Source organism: Vulpes lagopus, chromosome 5 (assembly GCF_018345385.1).
Source record: "Vulpes lagopus strain Blue_001 chromosome 5, ASM1834538v1, whole genome shotgun sequence".
Classification (NCBI taxonomy): Eukaryota; Metazoa; Chordata; class Mammalia; order Carnivora; family Canidae; genus Vulpes; species Vulpes lagopus.
This window is the reverse complement of record NC_054828.1, coordinates 86,506,499-86,533,284: the sequence shown is the minus strand read 5'-3', so window position 1 is coordinate 86,533,284 and position 26,786 is coordinate 86,506,499.

Below are 26,786 nucleotides of genomic sequence, written 5' to 3'. Positions count from 1 at the left end.
AAGGTATTTTCTCCCAAGAAAGTTGAGAGAGGGCTTCCTGTAACATCATGCAGGTTTGGATATCCCCATGCCAAGTCTCTATTAAAATAAATGGACAGCAGAACATTAATCCAGGCAAAAGTCTACATCTGATATAGAAGGAAAGAAAAAATGCAGTCCCCAAACAGGAAGCTCTGAAGCATACATGCAGAGGAAACATTGAGGACAATCAGTGCGATACACTCTGTAGCTCGTCCTCCTGAGAAAGCTGTGCTGAGGAAGTTGTCAAGGAAATTGGAAGATCTGAATCAAACCTTCCCAGTTTAGAAGGTTGTGCACTGAGAAGAATGTTGATTGAGGGACAAAAGAATGTTGATGGAGGGACAAGTAGCTCAACTTGGAATTCAACTCTACACTGCATAAAAGCAAGTAGGTAACACCTTATTAGCAGCATCCAAAAGAAGCAAGAGGCCCCAGATTTGTAAAACTACCTTTGCCAACTGAAAGACAGCAGGAATTAGCAGGAAGGAGGCAGAGAACTAGTATAGCCAAATACATGAACTCCAGGGGCCAGACAAATGCAGCCTCTCCTGCTGAGGTTCCTCAAACAGAAAGAACCACACTGAAAAGCAAGGATTGTTCAAAAATTGGTTATGAGACAGACAGTAAGAAGCCGGAGGGAAAATGGTAGAGACCCCCTACTTCATTCAATACAAAAAAAATTAATACCCTAAGGAATAAGTGTTCATTGTTTTAGTTATGGTGATAGTGTTCTGGATTATATTCTCTTAAAGAGGCCTTATTGAAATATCTAAGGAAATATTTACAGAAGAATGAGATGATATCTGGGATTCACCTCAAAATAATCAAGAGAGAGGAATAGGTAAGGGTACAAATTAAACAGGATGGACCATAAATTTGCAAGTGCAAATCTCATTATAATGCACATAAGAACTACTTATTTTTTTACATTTTCAAAACAAAAAGATAAAAAAATCTAAGAGAGTTAAAATTTATATTTAAATTTTAAAACCCGGGATCCCCGGGTGGCGCAGCGGTTTGGCGCCTGCCTTTGGCCCAGGGCGCGATCCTGGAGACCTGGGATCGAATCCCACATCGGGCTCCGGGTGCATGGAGCCTGCTTCTCCCTCTGCCTATGTCTCTGCCTCTCTCTTTCTCTCTCTGTGACTATCATAAATAAATAAAAATTAAAAAAAAATACAAAAAAAATAAATTTTAAAACCCATAAAATATTGGGGAAAATGTTGGTAAACATATGTGTAAGTCTTTATAAATCATAATAATATAGGTAGAACCTATCAAGGAAAAAGTTACTATGTTGGGATACATAAAATGGAAAAGATCTACATTTATATATCTACCATAGTTATACAAATAGATACAGATGACTTTGTTTGAAAGGCCTTCAATTCTCAAAGTGAAAAGGCGATTTTTTCTCCTTTTTTTTAGTTTATCTTGGAAAGTTCTGATGTAATTAGTAAATTAAATGTCAAGTGAATCAGAATTTTTGTTGAAGTTGAAAACATGATTATTTTTCATTTGCCAAGGCCTGGCAAAGTGACTAAGTATATATGCATCTTGAAAGGAGATGAAGGTATTTGGAGTGGGCACAACACACACTGAATATAGGTGGGTATTGATTTCTAGGTGTCAAGTAAGAACATGAGAAATAGAACACAGAGCGAGAAACAGAAGAAAAGTGAATAGGAAGGAAGTAGACAAATGGGGCAGGGAAAGGAGAGAAGGGGAGAAGGAGGCAGGTATTGGGGTACACAGGCAGTAGGTACAAACACATATGCTCACTCATAGATACCACCAGGATGTACAAATTGCCAATGCCTCAAAATAATGGGATGTTTAAAACCTTTCTACTTTATTTCTTTGGCTTTGCTAGCATTCCTCTTATTCGTAGGAAGAAACCAATAGGCACTTAAGTTTGCTAGTACAACTCTAGGCACATAGAGTTTTCAAGCTTACAAATTCTTCTAAGAAATATAATTTCCCAATCACATCTCCTCTGCAAGAAATGGGGGAAAAATGTTTCATTTGCAAAGAATCATCTTTTATTTTGGAGGCAAAGGAAAATCTAGCAATAACTCTTTTTTTGTTGTTGTTGAAATTAAGAAAATTTAAATTTTCTGTCACTTTAACCTAACGGGTTCAGATTTATGCCAATATTTGGCTTCACCAAGGACCATAATTTCTGCACCTAATGTGATGGGAATCATAATGAATAAGATGATGGAAAAGGAGAGGCAAAATTTTCAAGTTAGACTGGTATGGCTATTTCTAGTATTAGGGAACGTTATTTAGCCTTCCAGAGCATCCGTTTACATCTGCAAAAATCAGCTGTGTCAAAATGACATGATGTGTGTGTCACAGAAATCAGTTTTGGTAAGCAGTAGAGGAACAAAAGATAACCCATTAATGTATTAATAAACATCAGAACAGTAGGCAAATGTTTTAACCAAACTCCTTTTGCTGTTTCATCATTCTGTTCCCTGATTAAAACTCAAGAAATGGTAGGGGCTTTTCTTTTTTTCTTTTCTTTTTTTTTTTTTTTTTTCCATTCAAAGTACTTATTGGAAGCCGGTTTCCCTCATACTTCCATCTTTTATGTTTTAAGATGACAATATTTCTATTCACAATTATGAAGAATAGTCTTCAAGTAAAAAAATAGTTCTAAGTTATGTGTCTGGCATATTAAATAAATTTTAAAAACCCACCAAAAAAACAGGAAAAACTATGAGCGACCATTTTTGGTAGGAAATTTCCTTGCAAAGAAATACCCCATGGTTGAATTACATAAAAGCTTGGATGAAAAAGGCATTGATATTAACTGAGGAAGTCCAGACTGCATTTTACTCACAAGATTTAGGTTTGAGCTGATTAAAGAGTACTTAATAAATCCACTTGGGCAAAGTTATGGCACTTGCGGGAGATTTGAAATAGGACTATAATTGTGAAAAGTTCATGGGATGCCAATTCATACCAGCAACTATAATAAAAGTGGCCAGAAGTAACAGGTCTGGGACTGTGGTTCAGATAAATTTTCCAAGGTAAAACAGCGACAAAAAAAGGTGTTATACACAAAAATAGAATTTTCTTTCATGATTCACAGCAGCAGAGGCTTTCAAGAGACAAAGAACAGAGCAACTTGATGGATAATAGTGTGTTTGCTACTGGAAAGCCAAGGAAATAAGGAGCTGAAGATGTGAGGTTTGAATAAACCAGATAGGACTGAAGTGTCATGTGCTTTGATATTCACCAAGCAAAATACAAAATTTAGACTGTGGGTGGAGACCTTAGAACTACAGAGAAAGGTATCTCCCCCCCCCCCCGCCCACTTGTTGGATTATGTAAAGAACAGCCTTCTGCTCTAATGGTCTGCTGCACATTCATCTATTGAAAGACAGAATGTGAGCATCCTAACCAGAATAAATCCATCCTGTCTCAATGGCATATCTCATGCAATATTTATAACCTATTACATTAAATGCAGCCTCTGGATCTGTTGTCCACAATGTGCTAGCATTAGGCAAATTCTTAAACCAAGGGTCTCTTGACTCTCTTATTAGAGTATTTCTTGATAGCCAGGAATCACCTAAGAGCCTGTGAAAAATTAAGATTACCTTTTCCATCATTCAGATTTTAATTCAATAGATCTCAGGTGGGGCAGAGTTAACAAATGCCTGAAGTGACTCCAAAGTGACCACCCTGTGGTCCACAGGGTGAAACCATATTCAGGAGAATAACAAACTCTATGTCCATCCATTTTTCAAAGAGAAAAATAAGAAATTCACTTAGATCCTAATTGTTCTATTTTTTTCTATTCCTTATCCTTCAACAAAATAATAAATTAAGAAGCAGACTCATCAATGGATGCTTAAACCAGTGGGTGAAGTTGGATATAAGGAATAGTATATTTTCATAATCTGGAAGTATCTCTCCGAGGAATACATATTAATTTTGGTACTTAATAATTAAATTTAAATTGATCTTACAGTGATAACATCTGGTAGACATCATTTTAGCCAAATGATAAAAGTGAACATCAGCTGTCTTGGGACAAATCAACTTTGAATTGAATAGAATATCAAGTCTGTGATATTTCTGCCAAAACTACATAACCAGAATTGGATCACGAAGAAATATTTAACAAATATGTAATATATTAAGTTGTGAAAGCCAAGAAAGGACTGAGAAATTGTTCCAAAGTGAAGGAGACTACGGCAACTTGACAATGACATCCCATACAGGATCAATGTTGGACCAGATTTACTCCTGGACCAGAAAGAAAAGAGAATAAGAAGAAGCTGGTTGTATATGTTTGATTCTTGCTATAAGTGATATCACTGGGCTAGTGGAAAGAAATCTGAATGAAGTTTGAGGGTAAGGTGGTCATATTGTACCAATGTTAATTTCCTAATTTTGATGGATTTACTGCTGTTTTGTAGGAGAGTAACCTTGTTTTAGAAAAATATACATTCAACAAGTTAATGGGGCATCACATCTGCATCTTATTCTTAAATGACACAGAGAAAGCTAGACAGACAAAGAGAGAATGATAAACCAAATGTGGCCAAATGTTAAGAAAAGTGGAATGTGAGTGAAGGGTATGCAGGTGTTGTATATTCTCGAAACTTTTCTATGATTTTGAAATCACTTCAAATTAAAGAGTGATAATTGAGAGAGAGCATGTTATCTCAAATTCATCATTATAAAAGAGCAATGTGAATTCCTACTGTAAACAACAAGCACTAGGTTTTATATTTATCCCACTATATGCCATTTATAAGGGATATATCTAATATATAAAGTCACAGAAATGTTGAAAGTCAAAGATATGCCTGGCAAATACTAACCAAAACAAACTGGTACAGGTATACTAATGAGAAACAGAGGAAGTATTAGGTACAAAGCATTGCAAAAAATAAGAGAAAGTTATGATAAAACTTTTAATTGGTCAGTTCTAAATTTATATGTACACCTAATTGCACAGTATCTAAACATAGGATATAAAGCAAAAACTGACAGAACCATAAGCAGAAATAGACAAGTTCACAGTGAAATGAGAGATTTTAACACATCATTCTGGAACCAATAGATCAAGCAGACAAAAATCAGTAGCACATGGAAACTCGTACATTAGCAAGCTTGACATATGAACTTACATAGAATACCTGCACCAATACCTGCAGAATACATATTATTCTGAAGCACATACAGAATACAGACAAAAATTTTGCGAATATTTGCACCACACGTATAACAAGTCTCATTACATTTTAAAGGCTGGTATCACACAGTCAACATTCTCTAACCAGAATGCAAATAATGAAGAAATCAATAACTGAATGATACCTAGGTATATTATATATGCTTGGTATCCCCTGTATGTGGGAATTCCAGATGTAGTTTACCATAGTCCCTACTAGTCCCTACTAAGCCAGAAGCAGACTGGAATGAAGTGGCTATTCATCATTGCAATGATGCATTATCATTACTATTTTTCCTACTGGTTTGCAAAGCAAACAGATTTTCTTGATACTCATGTCACTATCTAAAATGGGCAAGGAGAGACAAGTCAATGGGAATATTTAAAAAAAAATTGTATATAATGTATTTTCTGTACAAAGAAAGTGCGTGTTAAGAGAATATGACCTAGTATGTTATTATTAGGCAAACCCAGATGCAAACTATGATCAGTATACAGAAAAGGTGAGGGATCAAAAATTAATGAACTTTAAAGAAAGAACTGAAATTTCTAAACTTTTCAAGGTAAATAATATAAGCATTGCTACAGTGTAGTGTCATTATGTATTAAGTGAAAATTTCCTCAGGCTTTAGAACCTTTTGCAGGTGGTGAGCTTATTAAAAAAAATAAGAAGTGTCTAGGGGATGCATCAGAAATAATGTGCATTAAGCAGAAATAATCAATTGCAAAAATATGTCTAGCCAGAAATATTGTAGTTCAATGTAGTGTAGATTTGGCTAATCATTTATAGACACAGTGCATGAAAAAGTTAAATCTTTTGTGGCATTCTCTATTGCAGCTGATGAAAGTACAGATATAAATAACACCACACAGTTAGCTATATTTATTCATGATGTCAAAAGGAATTTTGATGTGACCAAAGGACTTTTGGGCAGAATGCCCATAATAAGAATAACATCAGGAAATGATATTTTCTTTATGTTAGTTAAATGGTCATGTTGGACAAATTCAAAATTAGTAGTCAAGACTACAGACAGTTACCCTTTAATGGTCAGTGCTATACAAGTTTAATTCAAGATAGCAACACGTTCCTAGGTTATAGAACATTGCATCATTCACCAGAGAAATCTTTGTGCTAAAAGTTAAAAATGAAACTCATTGTCAAAGCAGCCATTACTACATAGACTATTTGAATCTCAGATAATCTAATAGTTGGTTTGATGAATTAGACACTGTACTGTTTGAAAGGAGCCAGCTTAGTGGTAATACTGAGCTGAGGGATAGTTTTTAAACTATTCTTTAAAAAATGTACTTGCTTGTGTTATCCAAGAAACTCCCCTCCCCAGCTCCAGCTAGTTTACTAGTCAAAACTGGATCAGGTTTGCTCTTTTGGGTTGATATTACAACTCATCTAAGCCCTGAATATTTCTTTTTTTTTAAAGATTTTATTTATTTATTCATGAGAGACACAGAGAAAGAGAGAGCGAGAGGCAGAGACACAGGCAGAGGGAGAAGCAAGCTCCATGCAGGGAGCCCGATGTGGGACTCAATCCCAGGACTCCAGGATCATGCCCTGGGCCGAAGGCAGGCACTAAACCACTGAGCAACCCAGGGATCCCCAGCCCTGAATATTTCTTTGAATGGTGTTCATACGTACTTACCCAAAAATATATGATTCCATTTACTTACTCCTAGAAAAATCAAGGCTTTGGGAAGGTCTTGGGCAAAGAATAATAACTAGCTCACTTCCTACCCTAAAACTGGTTTCTAGAAATTAAAGTATTGCCTCAACTACATTCTTGAACTTGTAGAGTTGAGGACTGACTTCCAAAAAATATTCTCTGACTTTAGGTTTTATAAAAATGACCTAACATTTACAGTTAACCGTCTTCTTTGAATAAAGATAATAGAATGCAACAAAGGACTAGAAGCTAAATACAGTGTTACTAAAATATAAGAACCCCACATGTGCCTCAGATGAAGTTGTACTCATCAGGAAAACAGCTGTGCTAAAATACTCTCCATATTCAGAATTACCTGTATCAGTTATTTTCAAATTATGAAAATGAATAAAATGAAATACTGCCCTGACTTAAAGCATTATGGTTGAATATTACTGAACATTGAAATTCAAAATGCAAGAAATTCAAAATGAGCCTGGATGGCTCAGTCAGTTGAGAGTTCAACTCTTGGCTTCTGCTCAGGTCAGGATCTCAGGGTTGTGAGATTGAGCCCCGAATCAGGCTCTGCACTTCCTGGGGAGTCTGCTTGAATATCCTCTCCCTCTGCCCCTCCCCTCACTTGCTCATGCACAGGCATGCTCTCCCTCTGTCTCTCTCAAATAAATAAATGTTTATTTAAGAGAATGCAAGACTGGGACACCTGGGTGGCTCAGCAGCTGAGCATCTGCCTTCAGCTCAGGACCTGTTCCTGTGTCCCAGGATCTAGTCCCACATCGGGCTCCCTGCAGGGATCCTGTTTCTCTCTCTGCCTCTGTCTCTGCCTCTCTATTTCTGTGTCTTTCATGAGTAAATAAAGAAAATCTTTAAAAAAAATACTTAAAAAAAAAGAAAAAAATGCAAGACTAACATTCATATCTTCATTTTGTTAAAATAAGCTATAAGGGTTTGGGTTCCAAACCAAAGAAATAACAAACTATGAAAAGATCATAAATAATTATGTTGCTCTATTTGTAGTTTTCATTTTCTGAATTTAAAAGATCTCTAGTTCATACATTTCTGTGTTACATGTTTCCATCCTTTATCACTTATTTATGTCACTTTCCTGACCCCTTTAACCATATATGTATAGCCTCTGTCACTTTTTTTTTTTTACCTTCAAATCTACATTTTTAACTACCTCCTAGATATCAGTATTTCTGGATGTCTATGGCACATCAAATTCAACATCTCTACATCTGAATTGAGAAGACTTATCTCAGGAATTCTTAATACTGGCTTATCAGCCAGTCCCCTTAACCAGCCATTCACGCTGAATCCAAATGGCCTTCCAACCAGAATGTCTCCTTCCTCACCCAGTGCAGCCAGCTTTCTTCACAATAGCTGTCATGTCTATCTTCTCCTTTCCAGCCACATCGTCTTGAGTTAGTACTCAGTCACTGTCACATCAAGCATCTGCAGAGTCCTCTTTTTTTTTTTTTTAAATATTTTACCCATTCATTCATTCATGAGAGACACAGAGAGAGAGGCAGAAGCACAGGCAGAGGGAGAAGCAGGCCCCCTGCAGGGAGCCCAACGCCCAACCACTGAGCCACCCAGGCATCCCTGCAGCGTCCTCTTTGAAAAACTTCCTGCCTTCAGATTCTCCAACTCAGTCCATTCTGTGTGATATTCCAGAGTAAACCTTTTCTAATACACTACTGATAAGGCCCCTCTTCTGCCTACACTATTATTGACCTTGTGCTACCACTGACCACCTGCAGTATAAAGGTTATGTTCCTTAGCCTGGCAGAGAGTCCCTGTGGTCTGCTCCCACCCTAACTCTCAAAGCCCTGATGCCCATGACTCTCCATCATGCATATTCTCAAGTAACTAACTGATTATACAACACACTGTAATAGCATTTACCCTCCTCCCCACATCCTCGTCTTAGCTCATGGCTAGAATGCCCTTCTGCTCCATTTCTACAGGTCATATACACTTGATATTTGCTAAGAGAGTAAATCTCAAATGTTCTCACCACAAACACACACAGCAACTATATGAGGTGATGGACATGTTCATTAGCTTGATTGTGGCAGTCATTTCACAATATCCAAAACATCACATTGATGCCTTAACCGTATGCAATTTTTATTTGTTGAAGAAGAACTTTCTCACCACTAGATTACGAGCAGAACATGGATTTCTTTGTCAGTTTTGCTTATTGCTGTATACATAACGTGCAAACCAGTGCCTGGCCTGTAATAGTGCTCAGTCAGTACTTCTGCATTAAAAAATAATAATAAAAAAAAAAGACCTCCCAGGTTAACAAAATGCTTCCTGAGAATCTAGAGAAGACCATTCGTTCACCCAACAAATACTTCTTAGGCAGGGCTGACACTAAATGTGTATGGTGGGGAAGAAACAAAAATATAATACAGTCTCTACCATTGCGGAGCTTCCAGTCTAGTGTGGAATCACTGACCAAACAACCAAACACACAACAGCTACGGGTCCATGCAGTCAGCAGGCAGAGGTCAGCAAGAAGCTGCTCGGAGCGCACACCGAGTTCGGAAACAGTATCTGCAGGCAGCTGGTTCTGTCTGTTGGTCTGCAGTGAGTCCTGCCACCCCGCCCTGAAGGTGAAAGGGGAAGGAAGGGTGGGACAGACACAGCTGGCACCAGTTCCCCTTCCCTCTGAATTAAGTTAGTGGGTTGGCAGCGGGTAGGAGGCACAAGTAAAGTCTATTTTCCTGGAGAATGGTAGAGTTTAGATTCGGGCACTGGCAGGAAGGCAGTTTTTCTAAAGTATTCCCATGGCTGCTTTCAGTAAGGTCCTCATTAGCCTTGATGCAGGTTTCCCTTGATGATGCCCTTTACCCTGACTTGGAGAGACTGCAGCTTTTAAGGAAGCAGTTCAGTCCCCACTGTGGCTCAGTCCTTGGCCTAATTTGGGTAGTACAATAATTCTCTCCAACTGTGAAGATGATGAGATGATTTTTCTGTGATTTCTTGTTTGAGAATTGGTGACCAAAATCTACAAGGAAACCACCCAGCCTGCCAGTCTTTTGGACGCTGCTGCAGCTAAGCTGGTGTCCTGTTGATATAACAGGCTCATAATGCAGCTGGTCCCGAAGTGAAACGTCCCTGCTGCTCCCATAACTAGCTGTTTCAAATAATCACAGACTTTAGAATTTGAAAGTTCTGATAGATCCCTCTGACCTAATCCAGCATTTATTTTTTTAGAAAATTAGGAAAGTGAGACCCTAAGAGGTCAAGTTGTTTCTATTTGATAAACATAATTTAGGGGCTAAAGATACTTAAGCTCTCAAAGCCACCTGAGTCATTAATGAGTGAAGGTTGTTAAAAAGCTCAGGATCTTTCTTACATAAAGTGTAATATTTTAAGGTAGTAGGTAGAGTACCTCCTAAGGCATGTATAATCTTTCATGGTCTTAATTCTGTGACATTACACAGCACTTCACAGATAGCATTTCATCCAGGCAGAGTTCTTTACCCATGGCCTTGGCCACCTGTCTGGGCTGTCTCATTAAGAAGACACACTTGGAAAGCTTTCATACTGAATGCCATGATGAAGCAGTGCTGAAAAACATCCATCCTGAAGTCAGATCTATATTGCAAACTCAACCATGGGGCCATTGGAAGCTAACACATCCAAAGAATCACTTGTTTCCTTGAAGTTTGTGTCTTTTAAAAAGTCATATAATGAGAATAGCATATAGTGGTTTTTCCTTTTCTTTTCAACAAATGTCTACAAAAAAATAATAAATGGAAAGCAAAATTTCTGATATTCAATCACTAGTAGAAGTGGAAATTTCTTGTATGGCATATGGTTTGCCACTTCGGCTAACAGTTTTTAGAGACAGGAATGCCATGAGACAGAGAGGAGAGAGAGAGAGAGAGAGAGAGAGAAGACTGATAAATAGATAGCTTAAGATAGATATAGATAAAAGGGGGGAAGTAGGGAGGTGAAAAGGAGGTAAGGGAAAATAATCTTGATTTGATTAGAAGTTCTATTTGAGGGGATATAAATATAAACTTTAAGTCATAAATTTCTCTGACTCTACGCTGGATCCCCTTTCTATTTTTTATGATATCTTGGATTCCATACATTTCCAATTATATTCAGTTATTGAACATGTTCAATTCATTTTGAAACTTTAGCCTATTTGTTCTAAAATGCTTCCTATCCTCTAGTGCAGGTAGGCGTGTGGCTGAGGTGGAGAGGAGCATGTGACTGTTCATGGCACCCTTCCACTCCCTTGCTAAGCAGTGGAAAAGAGCAGGGAGCAGAAAGAAATAGGAGAGAACAGGCTAGTCTTGTGTCACATATGAAAGTGCAGGATGGAGCTGGCCTCCCTCTGTCTACATCTACTGCTGGTAACCCAGGGGGATGTGGTGACCTCTGAATGGATGTAGATTTTTTCTTGTGAGTGACACTCAGTATCACCCCAGTTTCCTCCTTCCTTGGGGATAGTTTTGGAGAAGGACAACTACATCATCTCCCAGCCCTGCCAGAGATCCTCACCCACCAAGATTGAGATTGAGACTGCACCGAGATTGAGACTATCAGTGCTCCCCTGAGCAGCCATGCAGACTGTCCCATGCCAGGCCCCTTCTCTATGTTCCGGTTTCTTTCATGTGACCCACTGGAAGTGCTGAGATCTTCTACACCACTTTTAACAGATGGCTTACTTCTCCCAGGAATGATGTGTGGCCACATGCAGAGGGTGGTACCACCCAGGGAAGCTTACCTGAGCCTCAGTGTCCAAAGATTTTATTAGGGTTGGTCATATACACATAGCTGATCTTAGCCTCCAACCCTTTCAAAGGTCAAGCTTCCATTAGAAGTCATATTGTTAGCATCGACTATTTGACATGGCTCATGGCTCTCAGGTAAATAAAGACACTCTTATCAGGCAAGACACACTGAGGGCTTAGAGGTTACTTCCAAGGAGCTGGGGGGGAAAGGCCAAATCTTTATTTGGGCAAGGTTAATCCCTGACCACACGATGCCTTAGCTGCAATTTTCAGATAATAGGAAAAGTTCACTTGATGTCTTGTTACACATAGAATTCTTACTTTCAGACTGTGGAGAGATTTGAAGACCTTCAATTTCTGAGTGCTCCATGGCACATCAGGAGCTTCTGCAGCCAGACTCAGCCAATTTCTGTTTTAGATGTGAGCCTCTGCTTACAAATTCCCTGAAACAAAGGAGGATTCTGTAGCTACCAAGTAGTACAAACTTGTATGTAGAAATTGGCACAATAGAAATCTTAGAAGGATTACATCACTGATTAAGGCAGAGCCATGAGTAGAACGCAAAGGTTCTGATACCAAGCCTATGCTTGTACCACTACAGAAAATGTGCTTGCTTCCCCATAATAAAGATGGCTTGAGCACCTACCACATGCTTAACATTGAACTTGCTGACAAGTTGGGTGCAAAGGGCAAGTATAAATTATAGTTTCTGCCCTCAGGGTTCTCTGGGGATTATAAAGCACCAAACAGATAATGAGAATAGGAAAATACATGTTTTAGACAAATGTTCCAAAGAAATTAGAGAAGGGAAACACCAAGGCAGTGGTTTTCCAGAGGAAGTTCCACTTTTATCTGCTTTTTATATCCGTCTGCAAAGGAGAATAAGCACAAACTTTTTCTTTACCACACAAAACTGACAAATGCACACAATCTTCAAATAACTCATCCTTTTCCTATTCAATCTCACCTAACTCAAACTCACAGCATCTCTTTTTAAGCTTTTCCAATTTTTTTCCCAATCTCGTATCTTCTGCATGTCCCTTACAATTTTATGACGATATTTATTATTGCTGATTTCCAGTTATATTTGCTTCAGCTTATATTTCTCATAGAACTCATCATGAACTACATTTATCTCACTTTGAACCATCTACCTTCTCAAAAATATTAATTTTTTCATCATTCTTATTCAGAAGACTCAATCTGAAACCTCAAATTTTTGAACAGTTGAAGATATAAAGAGAACTATTAATTAAGCAATGTACCAGACTGTCAAATGGGAAAAAAATATTTATCACTGATAATCCATAATATTCCTACAGCAAACTAACATTCTTTTTTTTTTTTCAAAAATATTCATTGAAGGCCCATTAAATTTAAGATATTACTCTGAATACTGGATATATAGCAGAGGCATGACCAGGGCAGATAGACTCTGCATTCTCATAGAGTTTACCTTCTCACTAAAGGAGTCAGAAAACAATCAAGTAAAGAAACAAACAAAATAGAAGCGCCTGTGTGGTTCCATCAGTTAAGCATTTGCCTTTGGATCAGGTCATGATCTTGGGGGTCCTGGGATTGAGACCTGCATCTGGCTCCCTGCTCTGCCTCTCCCTCTCCCTCAGCATCTCCCCATGCTTGTGCACTTTCTCTCTCTCTGTCAAATAAATAAATAAAATCTTTAAAAGAAGAGATAAAATAATCTCAGATCAAAATAAGTCTTAGCAAAGACTATAAAACAGTGATGTACTGGCAAGTGACTGAGAGATAGAAAAGCTACTATAGATCTGATCTACAAAGGAACATCTCGGGACGTGACAGTGAAACTTGACCCTGGTCTACATCCATACCATCCTGAATGCTCCTGATCTTGTCTGAACTTAGCTCTGAATGATGAGAAAACAAACAGGGAAATCCAATCTGGTGACAGAGGAGTTAAAGGAAAAGTAGTAGATGCAAGGCCTAAAATGGAAAAGACTTGGTGAGTCTGAGGAACAGAAAAGGGTCGGTGTGTCTAGAATGTGTCAAGCAAGGGAGAGAGAGTGGTAAACTGAGGTAAGTTTGCAAAAGTAGGCACAGGTCAGCTTAGTTAGGGATTCATAAGCAATGCAGAGGAGTTTGAATTTTATTCTAAGTACAAAGGGAAGTGACTAGAGAATTCTGTAATTGGGTTTCCATTTTTACAGGTAACTGACTGCCCTGAAGCAAATAAATTAAATGGAGACAAAAAGTGAAAGCAGACAGCTAGTTGGAAGTTTAGAGCAATAATCTCAGTGGCTTAGGCTAGGGTGATAGCAATGGAGAGGCAGAGGTGGTTGGTATAGCTGGGAATATGATGACAGAACTAGTTGATGGATGTGTTTGAGGGATGACATTGACAGAGAAATTGAGAATGACTTCTAGGTTTAGAGCTTGAGCAACTGGGTTGGTGGTACAGACATTAATGAAGATCAAGAAGACTTGAGGAAAAAACAGGTTGGGCAGGATATGAAAACAGCAAGGTTTGGGCTTTTTGGAGTTTTTTTAATGGTTTTGTTTTATTTGTTGGTCATGAATTTGAGATGCTAAAGAGACACTAAATGAAGGTATCAATAACCATATGACTTGGAATATAAGTCAAAATAAGAGACATAAACTGGAGCATTATCAACATAAAAATTATAGTGAATGCCATAAAATTGGTGAAGTTCACCTTATCTGTTGATAAATGGAGTAAATTATGTTAAGCTAAACAATGAGCTGATTTTACATTAGTGGTAGCGGATTTAGCATCCATATATTCTTATTCCCTCTAAGTGTTTAGTAGAATAATTGGTTCACAATCATAAATCAACCAGGGTTAACAGTGTAATTGAGGCCATATACCAGAGCAAAGTTACTGGTGGGTGTTCACATCAAATCTGTGATTTTGGTTTCATTATCACTGCCCTCTAGCCACTGGCAATTCTAAACTCAAACAAATTATGTAAGGGAAGTAGTTGTCCTCTCTAGCTTTTTAATATTCAAAACCTAGCAGAAGAACAATTGTTATTAGATAGGATTTTCTAATAAGCAAAGAAAAAAAGAAAACTACTGACTTCTGAATTTATAAGGGGACTGGTTTTTATTAGAAGTGACATGATTTCCAATAAAATACAAATGCTCTCCAAACCTTGATCACAAGACTTAGACTTGTTTTACTCTATTTTAAATCTTGGCTCACTGCTTAAAATTATAGATGACATTTCAGTGAGAAAAAGCAATAGAATTGGACCACTGTGGAATAAGCTTCACTAAAAAAGGTTTAAAAGTTTCCAATATACCAAACTGAAACATTTTTATTAGCCAAATTACCACATTTTAACTCCAACTGTCTTAAATCTTATCCATGAAGCTTTAGCCAATAAAGCAATCTTTGTGTTTCAAAGAAAATTAATGGTGGGTTAGTCTTGAGGTTTGAGAGGACTTGTAAGTAGCAGTTGTCTTCTACCCCCAAATTTATAACCAACTGAGAGATGTAAGTAGGAATGAGTAGAGAGGTCAGGTATGTTGCTCTAGAAATTCCACCAGCTTTAAACATGAGGCAAAAAGATAAGATGAAAACAGAGGGAAGCAAATCATAACAGACTCTTAACTATAGAAAACAAACTGAGGGTTGCTGGGTGGGCGGGGGGTAATTGAGTGCTGGGCATTAAGGAGGGCACTTGAAATAATGAGCACTGGGTGCTGCATGGAACTGATGAATCACTAAATTTACATCTGAAACTAGTAATAGAGTATATGTCGTTGAAATTAAATTTAAATAAAAATCTTTTTTAAAACCATGAGGCAGAGATGCCTGAATGGCTCCGCGGTTGAGCATCTGCCTATGATTCAGGGTGTGATCCCGACGAGTCCTGCATTGGGCTTCCTGCGGGGAGCCTGCTTCTCCCTCTTTCTGTGTCTCTGCCTCTGTGTGTCTCTCATGAATAAATAAATAAATAAATAAAATATTTAAATAAACAAATAAATAAATACCACGAGGCAAAGGAAACAATACTTCTTACAATAATAAGAAAAACTAGTAAAAACACAGGGTGTAATAAAAAGAATTAGGATTGGCAGCTGTGATGTGAAGAGATACATATAATATGTATAGAAAAACATAAAACTATCATATTAGAGATTCACCACATCTGGCCAAGACTGTACTGTGTGCTCCAAACAGTATAATTCATAGGATAAGATGTGAGTGGTACCCTGGGGTTTGTGAATATGAAAACGGATATGGATATTCCAAAGGAATATTCTGAAGCTATGACACCTCAGAAGAAAGAGTGCCTAACTCTTTCTAGTGGGATTAAATAAAGCTTGATAGAGGATGAAAAATTTTCACTGATTCTCGAGGATAAATAGATGCTTTCCAAAATGGGGGGGGAAAAAAAGCTAAGAGCTCTCAGGAACAAGGTATGGAATAAACAAAGTGGAAGAGGCATGAGAGAGCATGAGGTTGATAGCCAATAAGCCATAAGTTTTTCAAGGAATCCAGAGGAGTTTAAGATGGGCAGGAACGAGGAACGAGATTTAAAAAAATAAATAGATTATAGATAGAAAGTGAGGTTCTCGTTCACAAGCGACCTTGTATGTGATATGCCAAGAGTATAGGCTTTCACACTGTAGAAGAAAGGAACATTGATGAAAGGATTTTAACCAATCTGTGAACTGAAAGAACCCCACAAGTAAGAGACCTTGATTTAAATAAACCTATTGAACAAGGAAGAAAAGCCCTTAATGATTAAACATTTAAGCCTGTCTTGTGGCTAAGACTGCATCCCATATAAAGCTAAAAGAACCAAGACCATAGGATGGATAGAGACTTAAAAATCATGAAGCTCAACCCGGCCCCAACCCCATGCTGCAAACCAACGTACAGCACACTTGCACTGATACCCATACACAAACGAAAAAATTAACATTCATCCTTCAGAGTTAATTAAGGTTCTTGGGTTCTTTCCACATAAGTTTCACTTTTCTTGTCTTGTAGACATAATTGGACATATGGGAAAGACAGTTGCTAAGCATAAATATGTGAGGGAGGTGAGAATTTTCTCCCAACCCACCTGGTCTGTGCAGGCTTCCTGCATGGGATAGAATTTGTGGAGATTTATGAATGAGGGCAAAAAGGTGGCGTGGAAGCTAGGAAGATGGAAATCACCTTAGGCCTATCACTCACTGCAGAAAAAAAGAATAGAATAAAAAATGCCTTGCTTTAAGACTTTCATATTTTTAAAGGTGATTTGACCTACATAATTTCATTTGACCCTTATACTAACTTTATATAGGCCTCTTTCCCCATTCATTATTTAATTTGTTCATTAATGAATATTTATAGACTGACTACTATGCTCAGGAAATGAGCCAGGCACTTGGGAAACAGCAAGAAGAAAAATGTGTTCCTGCCTCAGGGACAAAGATACTAGAGGGAAATGATACCCAAAATAGTTTAAGGGACCAATAAATAATTATAAAAACAGTCATCGTAACTCCCATGAAGAAAAAAGGCAATGCTGAGATGGAAAATAATGGAGTGAGAATAGGGAGTACATTTTATTTCAGTTATGGTAACCAGAAACACCCTTTTGAAGAGGTTTAAGCTGAGATCTAAAGTGAGAGGGGAAAAAAAAAAAAAAAAGAAACTAGTTACACTGGGAGTGATGGAAGGAATTCTAAACCAACAGAAGAGAATGTGCCAGAGTCCTGAGTAGGAAAGAATTTAGCAGGATTCAGGAAGTGAAAATAGACCAGCATGCAGCATGACTGGAGCTGGGAAGAGAACTTCAGTTTCCAGGAAGCTGAGATTCAGCTGAAGAGCTAAATCATGGTGACCCATGGAGAGCACTTTAAAGAGTTTGGGTTTAACTTAGGTGCAATGGAAATAAATGAAAAATTTTCAGCAAGAAAGTGGTATGGATTTACTGAAGGCTTACATTCAAATAAGATACCTAAGTTTGGGTGTGAACAACAGGGAAGATAATAATGTCATCTACCAGGAGGAGAAGTTACAAAGTTACAGAATTGTTGAGATGGGAGACAAGAGTTTCATTTTCCTGGTTAATATTTAGAGTTTAATGTTCCTATTCCCTTAAGGATAACTCTAAGACATCCAAGTTAAGATAAAGAGCAGGAAGTAGACTATGCAAACCTAGAATTCCTGCTGATGATTTTTAATTTCTCAACATAAATACTGTTAATAAATGCAAGGAAAGGGAAAAAATCACCTGATAAAGAAATATAACTAAGGAATTAAAACCAGGATCAAACTTCCAACTACTCTCGCGTATGGTCAGGTGGAGAAAGTAGAGGTAACAAAGGAGCCAGACAAGTAATGTCCAATAAAGCAGAAGGAAACCAGAAGGCAGAGGTGTCATAGAATATAAAAGAAGAGTGTGTGTCAAGATGAAGAACATGGCTAACTCTATTATAAATTCTGAGAGAGATAAAGCAAGATGCAGATAAAAACATGTCAGTTGAATTTAGCAATATGGAACTTGTAAATTAAATGATCCAGTAGTGAAAAAGAGGAAGAATTTGCTTTCATTAGGAGTAGAGGCAAAGGGAAGATGGAAGTAAATTTAGTAAGATTTGCAGGGTTCCTGTTGTGAAGATACAAGAATTTGTTTCTTATGACTCCTACTTTCCTCATAAAATTTGAGGCAAGGTCTTCAGCTGAACATGAGAGTAGGAAAAAAACCTCAAAAGGTTTTGAGGAGATAGATACTCCTTGGTGAGTAGAAAAATAACCTATTAGAGTAATACAGGTCAGAATTGGGAGCTACCTTATGTGCCAAATTGAGAATTGAGATAATTGATTTAGAGTGAAATTCCAATCATATGATTTTTCCCCATCAATTTTCAACTTTCATAGATATAGACATGAAGAATATTTATAGCAATGTTCATCCAAAGTTTGAGGTTTTCTCAAAAAAATAAAATTGAGGGGAAAAGATACAAGAGAACTATGACTATCTGCAAGGGAATAATTATAAGGGCAGAGTGGAATTTGACCTGAGTGAAGAGGAAAAATGAGTCCAGGAGAGTATGGGTAGATAGTGAAAAAAGCTATGATCAAAGGATCCCTGCAGATCTTTGAGGGAATAGAGAGGGAGACTGGAAAGACTGGAATAGAGACAAGGGGGAGCACAAAGAGAAGGACAGGAATGAGGGGCACAGGATGGTGGGCGACAGAGGAGGCCCAGGCCCTGGTAATGATTGCTGGAGGTAAGCACAGATATGGAGCATGGCTGGGTTAGTCCTCATTTCTCTTTAAGGAGACCTCACAACCAGAAGTATTACCAGTGGAATGGAATGGTGTGGAATGGGGTGGAATGGTGTGGAATGGAATGGGGTGGAATGCTACTTTAGTGGTGCAGCAGATAATAAGCAGCAACTTGTAAGGGCCAATAGGACACAGGGAAAAGGAGGAAACCAAGTCTTGAAGCAGCTCCATTACAAGGCCAAGGTTGTATTGCCAAGCAAATGATGGAACCAGGACAGATCTGCAAGTTATTTAATTATAATCTGCTGTTTTTCATACTATCCTAAACTTTATGAAGTGAAGTGCAGCCAGCTCCAGACAGGAAAAGGAGATAAAGGAAGCCAAACGTGTACAAGTTTTCTTAATGAGAATAACAATATATTTAGACTTTAAGTGGGGAAGAGCCTGTTCACTTTAATGTCTTTCTCCCTTTTTTTTTTTTTTTTTACTTTTGAAATGTAGTCATCAGCAACCCATTTTGCCAAAAGGGAAACTGAGGTACCAAAGAAGAAATACTTTGCTCTCTATTGTTCAGCAAATTCATTTTAGAAGCAGGAATAATGATTGCTTTTTAGGCCTACATCATAAGCACTTACTCCGAAATCAAGAGGGCTAAATAAAAGAGAGGAAAATTAGTTTTGCTCTCTGTACCCTTGCCTGGTAATGAAATATCCAATTAAAAGAAATTATGAGCCTTTAAGGATGATTGCTCTTGCACAAAGTGAACTGGAATGGAAATTCATAACCACAACCCCATATCCATCATATAAGACTATTAATTGGAACAATTTTCATAAAAGCCTAGGTTGAACACTCTCATTAAGAAGGCATACCTTGTGATGCAATACCCAGCTTCAAGTTTGGAAAATGTTCCAGGGCTTTCTGCCCTTTGAGCCCCAGGATTCAGAACTGCTTTAGAGATGTCATTTATAGCAGTGTTTACTGCCATAAACAGCTGAAAACTTGTCCAGGCCAGGGTAGGTAACAGATCCATGGTTTTGCCTATTACATACAGTTGTTGATAAGGTCTTCAATAAATGAAATTAGAGGATATGCATGTACTTTATGTATGTATTATTTTTTGGTAGAATATTATATATATTCTAACACATTACTGGGGGGAGGAGGGATATGTCCATATCCAATTATCTAAATTTTAAGTAAAATTCAAACCTTGGACTCTCAAAGTTCTCTTAATAACATATCCATAAAATATTTTTGAATCACAGTTTGCTAACACAAATGTATTCACAAATATGTCACGAAGTTTCATTTGGCAGCTCTAATATTTTTCTTCGATTCTGTGAATACTCTATCTCTGTTTTTGTCAAATACATAAAGACATTCAGAGTAGGAGGAAGTTTTTAAGCACACTGAATACAGACTGACATTTAAATTTTTCCTTAGTATTTCCTGTGTACCATTTCCACACAGAAATATTATTTCATGATTAATCATTTGCCCAGACCATTATGTAGTCTGCCAGGATTTTTATGTATTCTCATACAGCTAGTGTTGACAAAGAATAGAGTTCAAATTTGACTTGGAGTCGGGTTCTGCTTGCTGGAGTTTGCTCCTGTTGAGAACTTTATTTCAGTATTTGCATACAAGAATCAAAATGAATGGCCACAAGAAATGAAGAAGATAATTAGCACCCACCTTTGGCACTAATCATCAAATATGATAGTAGCAACAATTAATAGTTGATATTTCTCAAGCTCTTTTTATGTTCCAGCCTCTTATCTTTGCCCATTAGATGTATTAATTCAAAAATCTCCCCAACTAGTCCATAAGTATACAGCATTCTTACACTATCCTCACAGTATTCTATAAACTATAATAGTTTCTAGCACCCATTAGGTCAATATGCAAATTATTATAGAATCTATCAATTCTATTTACTAATATTCTTATTTGAGCTTGAATTTGTAGGTTGACAATGACACTGTGCGGGCAACTGTTAACCCCAACAGCAACTGTTAACCCTAACTGTTAACCCCAAGAATGGCTGCATTTTTGCTCCAGGACCATGGATTTAAGTCAAGGAAATTCTCACAAAGATATTATGCAAAATGCAGTCTTAAGATGATCTACCGTGCTTGCTGAACAATTAATATGTAGTGGATATGATAAAGTCAAGGAAATCTGTAAGGATCATGAGAACCAGAGTCTTGGGGACATCATCAGGATAAATATAGACTTACAGTTGAGTAAAATGATTTCTCTTTTGGACTAAATCTATACACTTTTCTATTCTAATTATTACCAGCTATAGTTTACTAATCCTGAGTCCAGGTGCCACTTCTAAATCAGAACTAACAACCTGGCATCACACACAATGGGAGTACCCTGAAACCCATCCCCTAGGAGATTGATTTCTGAGAAAGTACCCAAATTTAGTCCACTTGACCTAGGGTTGGTAATAGAAGAGCAAAAATTTCAAATCTGGAAACAACAGAACTAAAAAACACTGAAATGGCTCACAGACTGGGCACTTCTCTTTATAACTTCAGAGAAAGGAAATTTAAGTCCCAGAAGGGGCCCACGATGGGGGGTTCACAATGAGTGAGGGGATCTTCACAGACAATTGGATGAAGAGAATTGTACGGGCAAATTTCATGAAGCCGAGTGGAAAGAAATGATCCTTTTGGCCATAATGAGTGAGACAGATACTACTCCCTCAGTGGGAGCTTGTGGGTTACCATTGAGACCTATTTCCTTAAAAAGATGGTGGTTTAACATAAGGGATAAACCACAGAGAAAAGATGAGCCTATTACTGTAAAATTAAATGACATCACATAAAAAGGCAGTATCCAGTTTAGAAATTTAATTTGACTCATGCAATTTATAAAATCAAGTGGCAAAAGAAATTTCTGCCAGACACATGCATTCTTTAATTCTCTGTAGAATCCTGACTCTGCTTGTGATTGCTTTAAGGATTACCTTTAAATTATGAAGGAAGCATCCCTGGACTTGAAGGAGGAAGAAATTACAAGAAGTTATACATTACCGATGTGAAAGGCAAGCAGAGTGAAGACTAGATCTTTGGAGAATGGTTAATATCAAGAATTTTGCAAATACAAATTTTTCTCTAAATGTCCACATTTAAATAAAATAATTTTATTTTCTATTTAAAAATAGGGTTAGAAATTTTTCAAGGGAAGAAATCTGTCCTTTGAAAAAAGACTAAAAATGAATTTTATGATTGTGTTTGGCTGAGTATAAAAATCTGTGGGTTATTCAATGGTTCATTTGTACAAGGGCTTTGATGTCTCCTTAAATCAATGGTTATTTCAATGGTTCATTTTTATAAGGACTTTGATATCTCCTTAAATCAATAAAGGAAGCATAATGACTGAGTGAAATGATTTCTAGAAGATGTCTAGAAATGTTCATAACAAACTTGGGAATTTGGGAGTAGAGGAGTCATAATAGGAAATCAGTTACTATATATCTTCTTACATCATTTTGTATGTATATCCTTTTACATTATTTTAATGTTTACAAAAATAGATTATTTATAAAAAATGTTAAAGAAAATGAGCATTCATAAAAAAATTCTGAGAATTTTTGTTCTGTGTACACACTGGTATCATCATTAATGTTTTAAAAATGTAGGTGTTACAATAAATAAATAAATAAGGATGCTCAGTGGTTGAGCGTCTGTCTCCGGTGTGACTCCGGAGTCTGGGGATCAAGTCCCACAGCAGGCTCCCTGCGTGGAGCCTTCTTCTCCCTCTGTCTATGTCTCTGCTTCTGTGTGTGTGTCGTGTCTCTCATGAACAAATAAATAAATAAGGTTACTATAACATAAAAACACACAGACATTCAATACATAGATGGAAGTTGATGTTCTCTTTTCTATGGGTTTTTCTGAGCCCATTATGTTTTGTTAAATATTCAACAACAACAAAAAAACTTGGTGACTATTGAAGTACAAAATGTTGTTAGGAGTTTGATCTTCATGAGAATAAATCTTTGTTTATTTAATGTACTTCCTGACTGGTAATACAAAGGTGTGACCAAATAACCACCACACAGGGATTCAAACAATGATGTCCATCCATCTTTCTTCACTAACTTGGTTTATCAAATATCTTCACATGCCTGTGGAAAATACTTTTTAAATCTCTAGACTCAAACTTACTAAAATGGGAACTTCTCTTCATTCCTCCCTCAAGAATCTTCCCTGCTGCCCGTATGGTGCTGAGTCCAGAGAACCTGAGACACTGGCTCTGCCCACATTCTCTTCTGTTGATGCTCTGTCTCACCAGGTTGGTGTTGCAGTACCTTCCATGTCCCCTTACTGCAGTGTCTGAGGAGTGCCTCCCACTCCAGTCTAAGGACAAAGGAAGAGGAGTTCCTCTTCATCATCACTCCTTCTCCCAAAGCATCTGGTACAAGCTTTTACAATGCACCCATCACAGAAGATTTTTAAAGACCACAAATTGTTTGCTACAAATTGTTTCCATAGAGATAAAATCAAATTCTCCTTCTCTAAAACTGACTGACCCTATTACTTGGTTGACTGAAAGAATGCTATGAGAGTGATGTTTTGGGACTTCTAAGCCTTGGTGGTTAAAAGCATTGCGGCTTGCATCTGGGTTTTTTGATTGCTTGCTCTCAGGGAAGCCAGTGATCATATTAGAAGGCCAAATCACCTAAGGTTGTCATGCTGCAAGGAAAGCCATGTAACTACATGAAAAACCCATATGAAGAAAGAGTGATGTCCAGCTAACCCAGCACAGGTGTCAGAAATACAGGTGAGGAAGCCTTCTTGGTTGGGCTTTCCAGTCTCAGCAGATATGAAGTAGAAAAACTGAGGTAGTCTGTGGCCCCCACTCAGCTGTCTCAGCCACTTCCAGCTGCTTGAATCTCCCTAGCTCATCATGGAGCAGAGACAAACCATCTCCCTTCTGAACTGCCCAAATTTGTGACACAAATTAATGAATATTATATAATGCCTTGTTTTTCTTCACTAAATTTTGGGAGCAGTTTGCTTTGCAGCAATAAATTAGTAAAACAATACACACATACAGCCATTTAGCAAGGCATGCCCATGATTTGCATTCAGAATACCCCTTGTTCTATTAGTCCCAATACACATTTCCTCCAAAAGACAGTATGGCATCAGTAGACTTTCAAACATCTATGATTTAATCCAGAATCGTCATTTGGTATAAGTGATCTTTCCTTCCCCTACCCAAAAGGACAAAAAAAAAAAAATAGCCTTCTCCCAAATGTCAAAACAGGATCAGAACAAATCCTCAAGTGACATAAATCCCTTGACTGCAAGAGTATGAAGGCTAAGCTGGAGGTTGCCTAGCATAGATCTAAATTGGGGGGTAGGGGAGGAGGAGGAATCTAAATTACCCAAAGCCATAACTAAAGTAAATTGTCAGAGCATAATAGGTGGCTTGAGACCTACTTATTTCCCGGGATTTTCTCTGTGCTTAGTATAGAGCAAAAAATAGCAATCTACTTTCTTTGACCTGTTTGCCCAGTAAGTGGGTGTTTCCTCCCTACCTGGTCAAGGCAGTAGCTAAATACTATCAAAAAGTCAGAATGAGGAGGATGTTCCTTTATTCCTTTAAAGTACAGTAAAAGCTAAAATTGCATACTGAAAATTGAAGGCTAATTGTTACATACGTTTCTGGCAACTGTTCAAAATTGGCATTGCTCTATGTTGTAGAGAAACATATGAAACAATAGAAGAAATTGTGCAACTAAATTGGCAGTTTTACACTGGATAATATTAAAAGAATTTTCTTTTTTTTTTTTTGTCCTTTGAAAGGATTTCCTTGTTGGTATTCATTAAGAAGTAGAGATTTTTTTTTTACCAATAAATAAATGTTATCTGGGAAAGCGTGCAGCTACGCTCGAATCCCTTAGACATGCTAACCATCTGACTACGTGCGCAGGAACTGTAATGAATTTGATTAAGAAATATTTGATAATGACTGGGCTGCAATTTTGGTGTTTGATTTTGTTTGGCCAATGTTTCTGGGATGATGCCAAGCTTGACTAGGAATTATTCACTGCAGTCTTGGGTGACATCTAAATGTATTGTGAATTTTTTTTTTTTAATTTTATTTATTTATTTATGATAGTCACAGAGAGAGAGAGAGAGAAGCAGAGACACAGGCAGAGGGAGAAACAGGCTCCATGCACCGGGAGCCCGACGTGGGATTCGATCTGGGGTCTCCAGGATCGCGCCCTGGGCCAAAGGCAGGCGCCAAACCGCTGCGCCACCCAGGGATCCCTGTATTGTGAATTTGGACCTCAAGTACAGATATGTTGGCTCAGCACACCGCCTCAGGTGTGGATTGAACTGTACCTGTGATCTTCTCTGAAGGACAAGATTTCCAGGCATGGCTCTTTGTATCACCCAGATCATTACATGATCTGGGTGATAGTATTTTTAAAAATGGATTTGTACAAATTATCCAACTAATTTGTTTAGTCCAATGCCTTAGATATCCACTCATAGTCTGTTTTGGTTTTTATTTGTTTGATTACTGTTTCAGTCTATTGTCTATAGATAACTATGACAAAACTTGTAAGTAATAGTTTAACAAGGCCATTTTATTTTAGTCATAATTTTTCAGTTCAGGAATTCAGGAATGGTTTTTTCAGTTCAACTTTCAGTTCAGGAATTCAGGAATCTAGGCAGTTCATATCTGACCCATGTAGCATTTATTAAGGTGACCAGGGCTGGAAGTTACATCCTCAATCTCTGGCTTTTTCACTCACATGTCTGGAGTCTCAGAGCTCTTCAGCTACTCTGTCTCCACATGGTGTCTCATCATTCCATGGCCTCCCCATTTCTCACAGCCTGGTGACCTCGGGATGGTGAGATTTCATAGAAGACATCTGTCTTCCAGGATACCTGGGCAGAATTGCAAGGCTTCTTAAGACCCAGCCTCACAAACCCCAAAAGAGTATTTCTTTAGATCAACCAAATCACGATGGCCTGCCCGCATTTCAGAAGAGAATCTGATTCCACTTCTCAAATGGAAAGAGTAGCAAAGACTTGCAGCCATTTTGAATCTACCAAAGTTATGTTTTATAGTATTTACCATTTTATCTTTCAAAGTATTTAAAAGAGTGCTAAACTGAAATATGGGGTTGGCTTTTCTCCCACTAAAACCCTCTAAGAAATTGGAGTCATGGTAGTAATTTATCTATAGACACTTAGCATCTCCAATGACTTCTTTCATCTTTAATTTCAAAGAGAAATCACTTCAAGGAATCCTCAAAGTGGTCTATGGTTACTACCCTTTGCAGCCCATTTTGATTCCTAAAAACCTCTGGAAAGGAAATTGGTCTATGTTTCTAAAATACGGATTTTAAACTTTACAGGTTTCTTTTTGCAAAGGACCAGAGACCCAGAAAAAAAAAAGCTTAATCCCAAAACACAGGCAGAAAGAAAATACCATGTTCAGGAACCACTTAACTCCACTAAATGCAGTCAGCTTAAAAAAAAAAAAAAGAATTGAATGGGAAACACTCAGATTCTCTAAGAATATTTCCAAAGGAAAATGGAGTCAGTAACAGAACATCAGATGACAGAAGGGTGAGAAATGCCACCAGGGAAGAGAAAAAAAAAAAAGAAGTAGAATGTAAATGCAAGGTTCCAACAGGAGGGGTTGGTTTATACAACTCTTGGCCCATCTAAAAGACGAGTGAGAGCAAGATTCTGGCAATTCCCTTCAGTTAATATTTTCCTCCAGGCTATTTTGGAGGGTTCTTCGTGTCCTTGGAAACCTTATATATTCTTTGGGGAAGGGCTGGGTTTTCTTTTATTTTTATGGACTGCTATTTTGTACTGTGATGTTTGCTGGATGCTGCA